A 17,362-nucleotide genomic window follows, 5' to 3' on the forward strand; every position below is an offset into this window, starting at 1 on the left:
TCTGCTTAGAAGACACATACAATATGCATGTGCGCAGTTCAGCTGTGAGGGAAAAAAATGCTGAAATCTGAAATTTGGCTTTAAATTAGCGTGAGTGTGAGTGTCTGAATAGCAGGGAGCATCCTGCTCGACATGCCTGTGCCTCTCCCTCTCTCTGTGCCTTTCTCTGGTTGAATTACTGCCAGAGTAAATGCTCTCTGGAGGTCTCGCGCTCTCTGCTCCCTCTGTCACCAAGCTAACTGAGGAATAATTCATCCCCACCAGCAGGGAAGTAAATCAGCCACCATGTCCAGCATGCACAGGGGCTGATTTCTCGAGATATGATGGCAGAGCGCACGGAGAGGACAGCTTCAAAATGAGGAAATAAATCAATCAAATGATTGGATTCAGTGTCAGAGTTACTGCATTGCTGAGAACGCTGACAAAAAAATCTCCAGTTTAATGAGTCAGTTTGTGTATTACTGAGTCCTTCAATTTAAAATTATATGGCCAAAAAGGTCTGTGTCTATTTCAGGAACTTTTGATCTAGTTTTGCATTTCCTAGTTGGAAGTAGGCCAGTCACTTCTAGTCAAATCGAATATTAATGGCATATACATGCAGTCCTGTAAAAAAAAGTTCACCCCATGATTCAATAGCTTGTGGAACCACGTTTAGCAGCGATAACCTGATAATTTTCTGTATGACTACCTCACATTGTCTCTAGGTGTGTGTGCATCTCACATTGCCTTGGAGGAACTTTGGCCCTCTCTTCTTTTCAGTTCATTGAGGTTTCCATGTATTTGTTTTCTTACAGTCTCACCACAGCACTTCTGCATCGTCCTGCTGCAACCAACTTGGGCCAAGCCTTAGCTGTCAGACAGACGGCCTCACATTTGTTCATGGTTAACTCAAACAATGCAAGGTTGCAAAACAAGCCCAAATCATCGCCCCTCCGCCACCATGCTTAACAGTGTGTAAGAGGCATTTGTGCTGACATCCTGTGCTTGATTTTCTCCAGACTGTGCCTCTTAAAGCATCTCCACTTTGGTCTGCTCAAAGGACATTGTTCCAGACGTCTTGTGGTTTGTTCAGTTGTAGCTTTGCCATGTTCTTTTTAGAGAGAAGAGGTTTTCTTCTGGAAACCCTTCCAAACAAGCCATACTTGTACAGTCTTTTTCTAATTGTAATCTCATGAACTTTAACATCCTAAATCACTTAAATGCTTCAGACTGTCAAACTGTAATATCAAAATTTCCCTATAAAAACATTCATCATTTGGGAACTCCATTTCCTGTGTCAAACTGATGTTGCTTCTCTAGTCAGTGCACACCCTGACTGGACCAGAAATAAATCCAACTGCAAGAAAGGCTTCACCAGCCATCATCAGTGTTAGGTGATAATCCTCTTGTGAATTGGAGTAAATCTTTAAATTCAAGTTTCAGTGCTTCAAACCTGAAAAGAAGAGGCTACTTTAAGACTGGGTGTCCACATATTTTGTTCAGGTATCTAAATAAATCCATGTCCATTTTTTGTCCTATTGAAACACAGAGCAATTATATCACTATTTGACACAAAATTAGTCACTTTATCTTATTTCAGTCACTTACACAGTTTATCCCTGTATCCTCTTCTACTTAATATAACACAAAACTGTGCGTCTAAACCACTGGTGACACTGAAGGTCTTTAGGTTCCTCCTTCTCTGGCTCTTTTGCTCAGTTAAGCGTCACCCCATTCTGTTGAAGAAAATCTAGCATAAAACCTTCACTCTGTGAATTGCGAGAATTTCCAATTAAGCATAAAGCGTATGGCAGTAAGTCGCTGCTGTGAAAAGACCACAACTCTATTTGTGCCTATGTGCAAACACATCAGTGTGTTATAAGCGTGTCTTTATTCTGCTGTCAGCACATCTGCTTTTCACTCTGATCGGGCAGAGTTTACCTAACAGTGAGCATCATGTTGCAAGGATCGGTTTTGGAGCGAAATCCTCTTGTTTCAGCCAACAGTTCCTGCTGGCAGCATGCTGTCTGATCTTCTAAACTTACCCCATTTTAATCAACTCTCTATGCTGCTTCTCTCCTCCTACAGGTCATTGGCTCAGATCCCACAGTGCCCAGCTTCCTCTTCTCAGACTCCCCTCAGCACAGCTATCCGTCTGGAGCGTCCAATGAGCCAGACAGACGTGGCCCTGAGCTACAAGTTAACAGAGAGAGAAAAGCAAGAAAAACAGGACATCAATCAATAAGCTGCCATTTCTAAATATAATAATAAACTCTCGGAGTAAAAAAAACACGATCGCTCTGCCAGGTGCAGCTATATGTAAGGTCTGCTAGTAAAGGAGAGAAACACAATGGGCATCAGAGATTTAAGGCTTGAATAGCAGATGTATCCTGATACTGTAAAACAAACCGTGTCCTCCTTTTTAGAGTGAATTAGATGTTGAGTCAATTACATAATTAGTGTTCCTCTGACAGGAGAGAGTAGCATCCTGAATTACGCACATCACAAGAACATGTGTGTGTTTAATCAGTTAGGGCGTTCATGGAGTTCCTCAAAAACACTCTGAGGAGAATATATATATATAATATATAAATATATATTTACAAAAGGACAATTTATACAGTAATTATTTTTCATTAGAAATCACAATTTAACACATTTTTCTGTTAATTTACAATGTTAGGTCCGGACAGATTTGCCAGCAACATACTGTTATTTTACACTTAAACTACTGTAATCTGCAAAAACAGGTTCTTCCAATAAAAAAATATTACATTACTGTGATGGGTGACATATAAGCTTAGCAGTTTAATACTGTCAGCTCTTTGCTTATTATGAGAATGGTATTTTAATGCTCCTGTAATCTCAATAAACAATGTATTATTATAAAATGATTCACAGTACTGTGAAATAACCCTCATAACTCTAAATTAATGACTTCAATTAAGCATTTAGCAAACTAACTGAGGAACTGATGCAGCATAACTTTGCTCAGATAAATTACAGGTGTACTCAAGGAAAATAAGGTAATGTACCGTGTTATTGTAAAATAGCTTTCTGTGTATTTTTTTCTCAAATGGGTCAAAATTCAAAAAAGTCAAGTGTATTCACAAAGACTGACATGCAGTTTCGTGCATTGTTATTGCAATTAGTTACAGTGTAGTAAGAGAGGAAACCCATACTGGTTGGACCTACTTAGAAGCCTCAGTGTAAAATTAAATTTTGAAGTTCTAGCGAAATATCCATTTAGCAAACACAAACGATTAATCAAATTAAATAAGATTATTTAAAATGATCCTGAAACATTGTGGGCCCTTATCAAGAAACACTATTATAATGACATAATAATATATTAAGAAACAGTCGGGTATCATATAAAAATTTATGAATCTGCACACAACAACATACCAGACAAAGCACCTCAAAGTTTAGTTAACATTCAGCCATCCAGTGTGGAACCGCCATACAACACGTTGTAACTACACCAGCCTCCAGTTGCATTTCAAGTAATGGGTATTTTTTGAGCATTAAAGCTAATCATAAAAGCAGTGAAGCAAATGATGTAAATTCCATACATTACTACTACCCAGCAGACATGAATGTAATCTAGGACAACAGGCCAGAAACAAAAGAGACTGACCTGATAACACACATCTAAGACTGGGATGAATGAATCTGCAGGACTGATGAAGAACAAAGTCTAATAAAACAGAAAAAAGCCTCGGCCCACCTTGTGTTAAACCCCAGCTCTTCTGTTTAAACCTCCATCCACCTCCACCATCTTCAACCACATGATGAGAAAATCTACCAGAGACTCATGCAAAGCTCAGGTCACATGATTTCTGACGTTAGCACCCACCCAGTCTCTTTCCCCCCTTGCCCCTTGCGGGATGCGGGGAAGTGAAGAGTGCTTTGGCTCCAAAGCTGTGACAAGTGGCTGTCATTTAGAAATGAACCCCACCCCACACCTCCCCCTCCTCCATCCCAGGAGTGCTGGATGATTGGCAGGGACTTGGGTAGATCCGCCTTTTTTTCCCCCATTCCCCCTCTACACAGGCTCCTGGTCCTCCCCCGCAAATATGATGCAGCTTTTTCATTCACATTTTGTTTGTCCCCAGATGTGGAGATTTCAAACAGATTTGAATGCTTAGAATTAAGCTCAATACTGCGAAACAGTGGGTGACACATACTCCCTCTCTCTCTGCCTTTTTGCTCATGGAATAACCCTGCTCTGACAATCCCACTGAAACCGATAGGCTTTACAGAAAGGGAATGAGAAATTGGTTATCGCCACTGACTGAAGTGACCCATTTATTTATTTATTTTTTCTGTCTTTATCCAGCGAGCATTTAAATCACTGAGCCAATTCCCTGCCGTTCCAGCCCGTTTCATTCATCCTCTCCTCATGGGTGCTTCTGAACCTCCTAAACTATGCAGAAGTGTTTCTGAGCAGACAGAGTAGGCTGTCTTATTACTCATCTCTCTTTCTTTGTGTGTGTGTGTGTGTGTGTGTGTGTCTGAATCATGAAGGCTGGATGTCTTTCAGATCCTGTGCGGTAGTAGAAGAGGTGATAATAATGTGCTCGTGGTTTTTGACACCTCCTAGTGTTCCCTACAGACATGCAGACTGTGCCTGTCTATGTCATCCAGATCTGTGTGCAGGTGTGTATTTATGTGTGTGTGCCCATCTTTGTGTGTTTATTTATATATGTGTGTGCCTGTCTGGCAACCTCTCAGCTTGACACTAATTCACACACCTCAGTGCTCACATTTCCTGAAAATGCCATGGGTTCATCACAAAACAGATACATTAAAGGATGTAAACATATTCTGGTTGCTGTCATGTTTTCAGGAATCAGAACCATCTTGATTCAAAAAAAGGGAAAACAGGATCCCTGCTGCTGACAAGAGTGATCTATTTTAAAAAACACAACAATAAAAGTTTATCCAGCACAAGATAACACAAATATTAGCTTAAAGCACCACAGGAGCATTGCAGGGGCAAAGCACACAGTCTGCACCTGAGTCTTTTATTTTGAAAACTGGCTGTATTCACTGTGCAGTTTCTTATCTTATTTCGTGCCCTCCTCATCTGCTCTGTACAATCTAATGCAACTTCTGCCAAAAATTTGAGTTACATTGTTAGTCATATAATTTATACCACACAGAGCAGGGTGCCACATTTGGTGGGATTCCAAGCATTGTCCTAAGCAGATGTGATTGGTCTCCAGTGACCACATTGAAGCCCGAACTAAACACAACCCCGCCCGGTGTATTCCAGTAATTTGCCAATGGTTTTTTTTTAAAAAAATTAAAGATGTAGCTAAATGTAGCTAACAAAACTGGTTTAAAATCTACAATGATTTTGTCACATGTGCCTCTAATGCATCATAACACAATAAAACACTTTCTGTCAGTAATTAAGGCCTCATTTTGACTGAATTAGAATAATAAGCAGTTAGCACTGAATCTGTGACTAGATTTTTCAGTGTTTAAATATAATACACTGCAGCATGCGTCCTAAAAACTCTTTGCTTACAGACCTGTACTGCCAGTAGGGCGATAGCTCGGATTCCAGCATAATTAGCTTTTCATTCTTGCAAACCTTATCCACAAGATGCAAGAAATTCTGCCATCAAAAATCAGGCGGCTACAGATTTGGCATTTTGGGGAGTCTGGCAGCTCCCTTTTTTACTCTTTGTGCCTTTGCTATGTTCCACACCAATAGGCAAAAACACTAGAGCACTGTAGGTCCCTCATGTGCCACTAAAACAGCACTGACCCATCGAGGCATTCACTATGGCGCGGCCTGTATCTGGCACCGGGACGTTGGCACCAGATCCTTTGGGTCCTGTGGTTTGCCGGATGGAGCCTTCCTTAGATTGTGCTTGTTCCAGTAGATCCTACAAATGCTCGATTGGATTGTAATAGGGGAAGTCTGGAAGCCAGGTCAGTGCGTTAGACCTTTTGTCGAGCTGTTCCTGGGAAATGTCCAGTGCACTGTCCTGCTGGGCTGAGGAGGTCCACTGACGTTGGGGAGAGCCTCATCAAATAAGGGCAAATGCTTCATCTCCAACAGTCTTTAGGCAGATTGTGCTTAGATTTTCAAAGTAGCTTCCACACGAATGCCAGCATTTAAGGTTTCCTAAAACAATATTGTGTTGTAACGAGATGATCAGAGTTTTACATGTCAGTGGTTTTAATATTGTGGCTGACTTGGTGTAGCATTAATATATATTGTTATTCTAGGTTTATAAGCAAAGTAGTGGGTCAGAAAAGTGCGATAAAAGCTATAATATATATTGTAGTCCAATATAATACCAATGCCCAACCTTTAGAAATCAGGAGTTTCTAATAATATCAACAAAATCTACACATTCCAAGCATGCTAAAATCATTTAGGGTAATGGTGGGGCTGCTGTCGTGGATTTAATTACCTAACTTTGAAACTTAAGGCATTAAGAAAATTTACTTAAATTTGTCATTCAGAAACTGAAGTTACATCAAGGTCCTCACGTCCTGATGGTGTCTGCAAAAACTATGAAAAGATTCCCTCAAGCGTTCTGTGAGGTGGTCGGGCTGACAGGGAAAACAATATTTAAACACCCTTAAACCTGACACGGCATGAAAAGGTTTACCTGCTGCCAAAGTGTGCTGCGTCTCTGCAGGTGTCTGAATCAGAAGGTCTATGCTGTGTGAAATGAAGGCAAGCCAGCGTTAGCACAGCTGGAAAGCGCTGCAGGAAGGCACCGCAGGAGGGTGACAGACTTGCCAGAGCGCACAGCGAGGCCAAGCGAGGGCACACGGTGAGACAAATGGAGACTGATAAATTCAACTTTTTCCGATTACCTCTGTGCGTACTGGCCAAACTGGTTTCAAAACTTCAAAATTAGGCTTTTTGACAGTCACCTAAGGAGCAGAATATGAAAATCTGGAAGATGCTTTTGAAAAACAGCGACTTAAATCAGCTCAGTCATTGCAGGATGCGCTGTGGCAGTAAACTTCTGAAGACAACTTTCACAGTCAATTAGATCCGTATGTGTTTGTTGTCCTTTACGCTGCGCTTCACATCAGCTGCGGCGCTGAGTCAAGACACTGCACGAAGATTTTTTTTGACAAAGTAAAAAAAAACGTTGTGCACAAAACGATTAAAAAAACACAGACAAAGCCAGATTCAAATATATCTTCATGTCTTCTAAGCCAAGCCAGCGCAGCGCCTTAGAGTACTTCAAATGCGTGGGAGTGCACATGCACTTGAATGTACAGACACACTGCGCTTGCAACTCAGCATGTGGCAGAAAATGGCAGACTGCTGTCCACACACTGTGTGCCAGCACGCAGCCTAGACTCCAACACAGCTCCAACACAGGCGGCTGCTGTGATATTTCACTTTACACGAGCCTGAAGGCAGCAGTCACAAGCGGCACTGAAATACGACCGACTGGTTTCCCTTTTAGAGACCTCTGAAGCCGCAATAACAGCCGCCTGCAACAACAATGACTTCCACGGTGACCAAGGGAGCAGACTTTGTAAATGTGAGGCAGTCTGAGAAAGCTCACAAGTCATAAATCACCACCAAATGCTAAGTGTACAATATCACTGCCTCTGTCCTCTTTAAAGTGGGTGAGGTGGTTGGGTAAAAGTTGTCTGTCTGAATAAAGAAAGCTATGGCACGATAACAGTTTCCTTAAACATTTAGGCAAATCAGCGATCCTTTTAAACAAACTGCAGCTCAACTGTGAGGCAGTGATGAATCAGGTGGAGTTAAAACAAAACACACCTCGTTGGTTTTTGAAATATTCATCATATGTGCCTCTAGTTTTGCATAAGCGACCTGGATGTGATGCTTTTCTTGCTCGCCTGCCCTCTGTCTTTGTCAGCCATGCACTGATCCACCAGTTTACGTCTCTATCCCTGTAACTGTCGATTCACAGCAAGCTTCAATCCTCCAGAGCAATCTGGCCTCTGCGTTAAAGCCCATTGATTGACATGCTTATCTGCAGTGTCTTACATAAGAAACATCTGACCGCCATTTCAATTTTAGATTAATGCACACAAGCGAGATTGAGCCAGAGAGGAAATTCTTCTGGGAAAAAGAACTTAATTCTAACAACATGATCGAAATGTTTCATTTTAGACTCTGACTTGCAGGCAAGCATTTAGAGGCATGAACACAAAGGAGTTTCAGTGCAATCTGTGTGGTAAAATGAATATAAAATGAATCATAAAATGAATCAATTAAAACTTTTTTCATTTGATATGATGAAAAATCAAATATACTGTGTTTCTCATATATAAAAAACAGTAGAAAGAAATAATAGAGGTCCCAGTCTTATTTGTAATCAAGAACAATGGCTCATTCCAGATGAGTCACCTTACATTTGAGACTATTAGAGTTCATTGCTTTGACAGACAGACAGGCCACACACACACATTGCAAGACGAGGGCTGCGCGGGGCTCAGCAGGTAATAAGAAACTAGTAACCTAATGAAGTGAAGTGCCTCTCATTCTCCTGTCAGGGGGAGGATGCACAGAGAAGAGGGAAGAGGTCGGAGCACTGAGGGATCAGAGTCTATACATTTACTTCTATTAGAAGGATTAGTTTACTAAATGGTTTTAGATGCAAATTAAAGCAATGAAGAGGGAGGCTGAAGAAATACTAATCACAGAAAGAAGATAAGGGTCTGGATGGAACTGGAGTGTGAGCAGCTTCGTGGAAAAGTAGTCTTTTCCTGTCTGAGAACATGTGCAGTAGACTTTGAACCGTTACAGAAAACTTGGATCAACCTTTTAAGGACAAAATATTAATCAAGCAAGATTTTAATGTAATTTGTTGACTTGAAACCCTCTCAAGAAACTATACCTCTTAATCCCATTTTAGGGGGAAAATTTGAAATTGTAAAGAAACAGCACAGTAAGTATGTTGCTAATAACTTTGATACTGCTGTGCCATATCACAGCGATCACAATAATAATAGTATAAATTTTCATGTGATCACAAAGTGTCATAATGTCATAACATATCTGAAAGCAAGAGCCTCAGATGAGGATTTAACACCTAAAAAGGGAGCTACTTCTACAACCTGCAACAAAGCACAGTGCTTTAAAAAACGGGCAAGAAAACGGTTGAAAACCTGCTGAAGGTGGAAACAACAAACCTGTTTCACCACTTGATGCAGAAACATATGTACAACCAGGCCATAAAGGAGGAGATGCTAGCAGCTGATGATGTACAACCCAAAAGTAAACAAACGACTCAACCGAGCATTGCTAGCTGCTCTGGCTAGCTATGACAGGAAGGGCAAATGTTTAAAAAGCTTAACTGGATATTTTCCAGTTTCATTATAATGCAGGCTTAAGGTTAAGTAACTTTAGTTATTGTTAAATTAAAGTGTAAAAAATGTAAACTTTATACTTTTATTTTAAATTTCAAGATAAAACACTACCCAGTCTACTTGTGTGCTTATACTTAGCTTATGCTGTATCACTGGTGCGGCTGTGAGTCAGGCGGTAGAGCGGGTCACCTAAAAATTGGAAGATCGGAGGTCTGATTCCCAAACTACTCCTGTTTGCATATTAAAGTATTCTTAGAGCAAAATACTGAATCCCAAATGGCCCTTGATGCATGAATCTGAGTGTAAGTGTGTGTTAATGTTACACAAAGCGACAAAAGTGCTTGGATGAGGCTTGTAGTAAAAAGTGGCTTTTTTGTACACTTCATTAATCCCGTAGGGAATTTGTCCTCTGCATTTAACCCATTCACCCTGTGAAGCAGTGGGGAGCCGCCAATACAGCGCCCGGGGAGCAGTGCGTAGAGACGGTATCTTGCTCAGGGGTACCTCAGGGTAGCTGTTTGGTGGATTTGAACCGCTGAGCTTCCAATCATGGGGTGAGCGCTCTACCTACTGCGCTATCTCTGCCCGAGATTTATTGCCGTGTTATTATTAAATAACCTTCACTTACTTACGCTTTTAAATGCCGCTGCAAACATCAATAAAATGTTGACTTTTTCTGTATTATCAGAAATATCATTACTTCAAATTTTCTTGCGCTATATCATAATATAAGTTTGAGGTAAAACAACAGTAAACAAACACTACTAAGAAAAGGAGTCTGCTTTTTAGCAGTGATGTCCTGGGGAATTAGCTTCATCACCTCAGTCCTTTCAAATCGTTTCACTCACAACACACAACAAGAAAAACATCAGCTCTAATCCACAGAGGTTTTCAGTGGAGTGTTTCCCAGTTTCTTCTTCCAGCTTCAAGGTATTCTTTCAAGGGAATCTCAACCAGTTTTCCACATCAAATACGACTGGATGTGTCATAATTCTTTGAAAATAAAATATCTCTTTTGAGGCTCCAGGTAAGATGTGCAATTGAGTCAGCTCCCACTCGGGGTGACAACTACATGATTAAGAGGAAAAAAAGCATCTAGAAATGTGAGGAGGAGGTAGCCAAGCTTCTGTAAACTGATCCTTACCCTGCTTGAAGCTAGAAGCTTAAAGCTGTGCCAGCTGATACTAGCATGACACACCCACACCTCAGACTACACTCTTGGTAGTTAAGCTGCAAAAAGACTCTACGTTTGCTTCCATCTCATCAGTAAAGGGAAATGGCACCTGTAGGCTTGCAGATACAGATTGCAACACGATACAACATTTAACCTCCTTCAAAGACTTTCAAACTGTGGATTTGTTTATTTAACTAAATGTTTTGGGGCTTAATAGTAGCCAAGCAGCATCCTGTGGGCTTTTTCCACTTAGGGATTTAGAATGAATAAGCAGAAATCATGCCTTTCCAATATTTAAGCTCCAGCTTCCAGCCATAAATGAATACATCATTACAATAGACTAGTTTGACAATAACTGTAATACATGGGGAACTGGGTGATGTAAAATAAATATAAATGGTTTTTCAAAGAAAAAAAAACATCCTAGTATGCACAAGCTGAACAGTATCTTCAAAGGCATCGTTCAGCATTTCCATTTTACATCTCAGACGCATTCCCACAAACACACTACAACCCCCCCCCCGGCTCTCTGTTTACCATCAGCCACTGAAATGTGGGTTAATGAGGCACCACCCGGGGGCACTGTCAGCAACACCTACACTACTAGTCTCATCAGAGGGAGGGGAGGCCAGGGAGTGGGCGGGGGAGCCCGCGAGGCTTCGAGCACAGGCAACATCAAAAGGTGGAAGTGTGGAAGAGTACCCCTAATTAGGCAGAATGACTGTGGTATGTGTGTGAACTACAGGTCTCTGTGGAGATATGAAGAGTTTTACAGTAGAGAAGTTTTACTACAGCTACTGAGTGCTCGTCTCTGCAGGAATCTGAAAACGGTTATTTTGGGCTGCATATGTAAAAATAAGAAGTGCACTTTGTTTTTATAGCAGGCCGGCTGGGCGCCGAGCATCAGCGGGAAGTGGTTTTAAAACGTTTTAACAGCAAGTGAAAAAAAATGCATTTGATTACGATGGCAGCACAATGGGCACAGGAAGGATGCTGGCTGTCAAAGTTGAAAGTGTGATAAAAATGCTAGAATGAAAATATTGCACAAAATAAGTCCTTGAGCACAGATACTCGTATCTTCCTGCTCCTCTCCAACTATGTGCAGAGTCTAGATGCAATTTGAGCCTCAATTTGCATGTCTTGTTATAATTGGTAGGATTGTTGCAAAGAGATTATCCCCCAGTTTTTTTCTAGTTAGTTTTAGTTCGCGAAATTCTCCATTAAGCTTCTTCTTCCATAGCACATATCTCCTATCGCCCTGTTTGTTGCAGACACACTGTTTGACCACCAAATTGACTGGCTTGGCGGTTCTGTCCAAAAAATCTTTATCCATTTGCGTGAACGGCAGGTCTAGATTGGACTAATAAACTTGGAGAAGTACAAAAATTCAAAAACAAAATTTAGCTTGATTACAGAGTTTAGAACATTACAAAACATCAAATATAAGTTGCAGAGTGGCATTAAAGCGCCCCTCCAAGTCAAACTGCCCTGCTGGGCACTACCTCTTCAGTGGTTCCAGGTCATCTTGGTCTCATTCATATTTCATGTGTTGGGAGGTGGAAATGTTGCAGATGAATAATACAGGTGGCAGATGACCTGAGAGCAAACACTTTGCTTCTTTTGCATGAGGTTTTCCATGAGCCGCACAGCAGATGTGCACGTATTCAAAGAGGACAAAAGAGGAAGTCTTTTCCACAGAAGAGAGACAGTTCAAAGGAGCAATAATGCAAATGATGACCGCAGCTATCGTGTGATATGAGGCCTTGTAATAAAGATAAAATGGTCTGGAAAGACTGGCGCTTTGAAGTGATACGAGACGGGTTTTCACGGAGAAATAAGCACTGGCTGTTATCTTTAAAGGGGCGCTGTTTAGCTTTACTGTATTATTTTATTGGATTTTTTTGCCTGTTGATTGGTCTTTACCTTCTAGTTTCATCTGCTGCATATGTGTGTTTCTGTGTTATATCCAGGACTCTGCGTTAAATCAAATCGAAGGGCTGATTAATTACATTTTATACACTATTCATTTAAACAGTGTTCTTTTCTAGAGAGCTTGCTGCCTCTGTAAATCAAGGTGCAATAAAAAGACAATAACTAACAGCTAAAATAACAATCTCAATTAAAAAATAGTCAACACCGCTTTTGCTGAAACATTTTACTCGTGTTGTCATATCAAAAAATGGTGTGATCAATATTGTGCTACACTGCAAGTCTGCATGTCAGACGCGCATGTTTAATTGATGAAGCAACAAGCCGTGTAATTACCTGGTGATTGCAGAGGAAAATAAGCTGTGATAAAAAATAGGCATACTCAAGAGTGAAGCTTAAAGAAGGTAAGATCCGTTTTCATATATATATATGTTTGTGTGTGTTAGCCAATCAGCAGAGTGGCTTTCTATCATGCCACAGCCAGCCTCTCCCATTGACTCATGGAGCGTCACAGATCTCTCAAATTGATGGTATCCATAACCACGGGTATACAAAGCTAACCTTTAGAGCCACAGGTATGTGAAGGTTCAGCATACACACACAAACACACACACCCTACAGCACAGGTGTCGAAGTCCAGGCCTCGAGGGCCGGTGTCCTGCAGGTTTTAGATGTGTCCTTGATCCAACACAACTGATTCAAATGGCTAAATGACCTCCTCAACATGTCTTGAAGTTCTCCAGATGCCTGCTAATGAACTAATCATTTGATTCAGGTGTGTTGAGCCAGGGTGAGATCTAAAACCTGCAGGACACCGGCCCTCGAGGCCTGGACTTCGACACCCCTGCCCTACAGGTACAAGATCAAACTCCAGTACATCCCTTTTAACTGGTAAGCTGCGCTACGGTGATTATGAACCCGTGTGGCAATTTAAAGTTCTGATCTACAAAAAGGATTTTGGATGAACATGAGATCTTTCCCTCTGAGGAGGAGAAATGAAGCGCGCCCATCATCACTGCTCATCTGTGTTGCATGATGAATGAACAAATGAGAAACAGAGACAGAACATGATGTCATAAGTAATCTCCACTTTAAGCTTTGTGTAAAGCAGGGAGGAAATGCTGACATTTAAGTGATGCAGAGAATTAATGAGTTAGTGTTTGCGCATGAGACAGCTTGCCCAAGGCTGCAACTCTGATGCACCATTTGAAATCAAAAGAACAAAACAACTTTGCGTTCTTTGTTTCTGTGAGGAGTACACAGGACTCTCAGATCTATAACAGACTACAAACAGTGCATTGAACCCACGTTGCACTGCCATCTATCGCTGTTGATTCTTCCAGTTTTTAGCTTCAACATCTTCCTTAGTTATTTGTTTTTGAGAGGCACACCCAAGCTGCAGACTACTCCAGCATGAAACGGGTAAAAGCCTAGGATACTGTCTTCTTCATCGAGACACATTTTATTCCATTTTTTCATTCAAAGCTCAGAAATGCAGGTAAAACGTGACCACCAATCAACAGCTGAACAACCAACCTACAAAAAGATCGGCGTAGCCAACGTATTTGATGTTGTTGTTAAGCTACAACCGTAATTCATTCAAGGGAGTTGTCACCTGCAGGCTTTTAGTTAGAAAGCAGGTTTACGCCACTCCCACAATGGCTTTACTTTTGAGACATGAAGGCTAAATCAATATTTTACATCCCGTCAATGAAATAACTACATGACCATGTTTTCAATGAACTAATGTTTTCATTCATGTCAGTTTGAGGGCATGCATCATCACACATACAGCAATTATTAACCTCTATACATTAAAACAATATTTATTGTAATTTCCAATTCACTTGATTTTAGCCAATATGTGAATCCAGTATATGTTCAATGTTCAGTGTTCAGTACAATTTGGATCTTCAATTATTGACCAATGAAATCAATGCATGTACTATCTCCCTTAAATGTCTCTTTTTAAAATTACAGGTTAAACATGTATGTTTTTGACCATGTCAACATCAACCCACAGTGTGCAGGTTAGACTTTGTTTTTAAAACTAAACAGGATTATATGTAGCTTGCAAAGAAGACAAATAAGTCTACAGTACTGTGCAAACGTTTTAGGCAGGTGTAAAAAAAGAATGCTTTCAGAAATATAAATGAATGTTTATTTGTCCCAAATGTATGCTGCAGCATGAGAATGACCCCAAACATACAGCCAAAGTTATTAAGAACTAATTTCAGCATAAACATGAACAAGAAGTACTGGAAGAGATGGGATGGCCCCCAGAGAGCCCTGATCTCAACATCATCAAGTGTGTCTGGGATTTCATGAAGAGACAGAAGGATGTGAGGAAGCCTACATCCACAGAAGATCTGTAGTTAGTTCTCCAAGATGTTTGGAACAACCTACCAGCCAAGTTCCTTCAAAAACTGTGTGTAAGTGTACCTAAAAGAATTGATGCTGTTTTGAAATCAAAGGGTGGTCACACCAAATCTTGATTTGATTTAAATTTCTCTTTGGTTAATTTACTGCATTTTGTTGATTGATGAAAATGAATGATTCACACTTCCGCTTTTGAAAGCATTCTTTGTTTACAGCATTGTTTACACCTGCCTAAAACCTTTGCAGAGTACTGTATATATGCAGCTACACTCTTTAGCTCCTCAATCATGAGTCACTGGACATTGTGGACATCGATGGTCACACCTCATGCATAATGCACCTTTTATATGTATGGACGTGTGCAGGTATATGTATACATGTGTGTATTTAGTGTGTACATGTGTGTGTGCGTGTACATGTCTATACTTATAGATACTTATAGATATCTATTACTTACATAGTAATAGTAATGGTAGAACAGTTAAATTTATGTCTTGCATATTTCTACAACTCTCTATCCATAATCACATACTGTGTATGCTACCGTTGTATATAGTGTATTATCTTACTTATTTTGTATTTGTTGTATTTTATTTGTATTTTTTGTATTTTTCTGCTATCTGTACCTGAGCTGAGGTAACGCACAAATTTCCCCGCCATGGGATCAATAAAGTCTTATCTTATCTTATCTTATATGTATACATATATCATTGTTACATGTATACATCATCCTGTTGTTAAGTGCTTATAAACACTGTTTATAAGTGTTTTTGTCATCTAACTATATACTGTGACATAACAAAGAAAGTTGAATTAACCATAAATGTCTGTGTCATAAATGGGCGAAGCGAAAAAGCAGGATAGCTGCTTTTACTCCCTCGCTGAGAAACAATAAAGTAGCAGCGTAAGCCTCGGCTGCAGTTGCGGCCAGAAGCTCATAAAAACTGTAGCATTACAGAGTCGTACCAAAGTTCACCCCAAACTGCATGCCCAAAGTATTTTAAATTAATGAATGTTTTATCAGCCTATCCACACAGTGAATGTTAAGCTTCAACTCATTAGTGCACACCCATTCAACTTTAATTGGACGCTGACAGTTGCACATGTCAAATTCCCAGTTTTATCAAAGAAGCAGACATTTTCCATCAGACTTCCTTTTTCAAAATCTCTTGTGGGATAATAATATGTTGTTTGTGAGACCCTTGATACCCACAATCACCCCACCCACTTTTTGTGTCTTCTCAATAACAAAATCTAATTTTATTGAAATAAATTTTAGTTCCACTTGAAGAGATTTTCTCCTGTATTTGTAATAAAATACTTCACACTACTCACAAATTATTTGCATTTTTAAAGTTACAGTTACAGTTTTGTGTATGTGTGTTTCGGGATTTTTAAAGGTTACTAAACAGTATCAAGTAGCTGACCAAATAATAAAATATACATAAATTCTCGTTTTTCACATCTGAGTTAAATAACAAAAAACAGCTAAATATCTGGGCTCCAGGAAAACAAAGCAGTCCCCAAATATCTAGGAGTTGCTAGAGTAAACCTTTAATCTCTAATTAGTTCCTGAGACAAGAAAATATGATATAAGAATATGCAGAAAAGTAAAATATCTAGTGATCTCGTGTGGGCAAACATAGATTCCACAGAAATACAATATGACAGTAGCCAGGTTCAATGAAAGGTCCACACACACACGTGCACACACACACCTATCCCCAGGGTGTGTTCCTGTGTCCGTTGTCTTTTCTGCAGGGGATCATAATGACATCAGCAAGAGCAACACCTACATAAACAAAACCTCAACAGTCGCCTCACATTCATATCCACATCCATATGCTCTCTTGCACACACACACGCACACAGACACATGAACACACAGTCTCTGACCTCATTCCTACAATCTGTCTTCTGGGAGAAAAAGGCAGACGTAGACAAACAGAAGAAGAAATTGATGCTACCAGGTAAAATAAAGGGAGCAAACAGTTACAGAGCTGAAGAGCCTAAACTGAGTGGAAGAGGAACATCTGATAAAAGCTCACAGAGGAGAAAGAAGCGGAGAGCTTAGGTGACTATAGAGAGGAAGATGAGCAGAGATTGATGGGATAGGAGAGATAGAGGTATCGCTGCTGTCCCAGGAGTGGCGTTAATAAACAAATTAAGGATGATAAGGCAGGAGAGGATTTGCTGGGCAGCAGATGGCTGCCTGCCTCACCCCCTCCCCATCACCAGGAATCATGAGAGAGAGGGGGGATAAGAGAGGATGAAGGTGGATGTTGAAAAAGAGGAATGGATATTGATGATGAAGGCAGTTAGAGTTTTTTTTTTAAAGAGAGCACTTTTTTTCTAAACCATCCTGTCACTCAGAGGAAGATAAACAGATTGTGCCATGTTTTATTCACCTACTCTGTTACAGGCAGCTGCTTGGAAAAGAAAAAATAAAATCCTCTTTGACATCAAAATAGGGAAAAATGTTTCAATAATGTCCTGCTGGTCTTAGAAACTTAAGGTTATTCTTAAGATTTGGAATTTAAAACTTTTGACAGTTCAATAAATGGA

The 17,362-nt window shown here is 40.2% G+C and overlaps 1 protein-coding gene across 3 annotated transcripts in view; it reads right to left on the bottom strand.

The window, feature by feature from the left end:
- The window catches only part of si:dkey-91i10.2 (uncharacterized protein LOC555224 homolog), a 68,456-nt gene that overhangs the window by 19,689 nt on the left and 31,405 nt on the right, over window positions 1-17,362 (bottom strand). For 2 of the 3 annotated variants that reach the window (XM_063498550.1, XM_063498549.1), the window contains exon 2: window positions 2,025-2,172. The gene's annotated coding sequence lies outside the window, so the exon portion shown is untranslated. Of the gene's footprint in view, window positions 1-2,024; window positions 2,173-3,709; window positions 3,770-17,362 lie in introns of those variants that run through there. The other variant, XM_063498551.1, reaches the window with a different exon arrangement.

This window comes from Pelmatolapia mariae, linkage group LG16_19 (assembly GCF_036321145.2).
Source record: "Pelmatolapia mariae isolate MD_Pm_ZW linkage group LG16_19, Pm_UMD_F_2, whole genome shotgun sequence".
Taxonomy (NCBI): domain Eukaryota; kingdom Metazoa; phylum Chordata; class Actinopteri; order Cichliformes; family Cichlidae; genus Pelmatolapia; species Pelmatolapia mariae.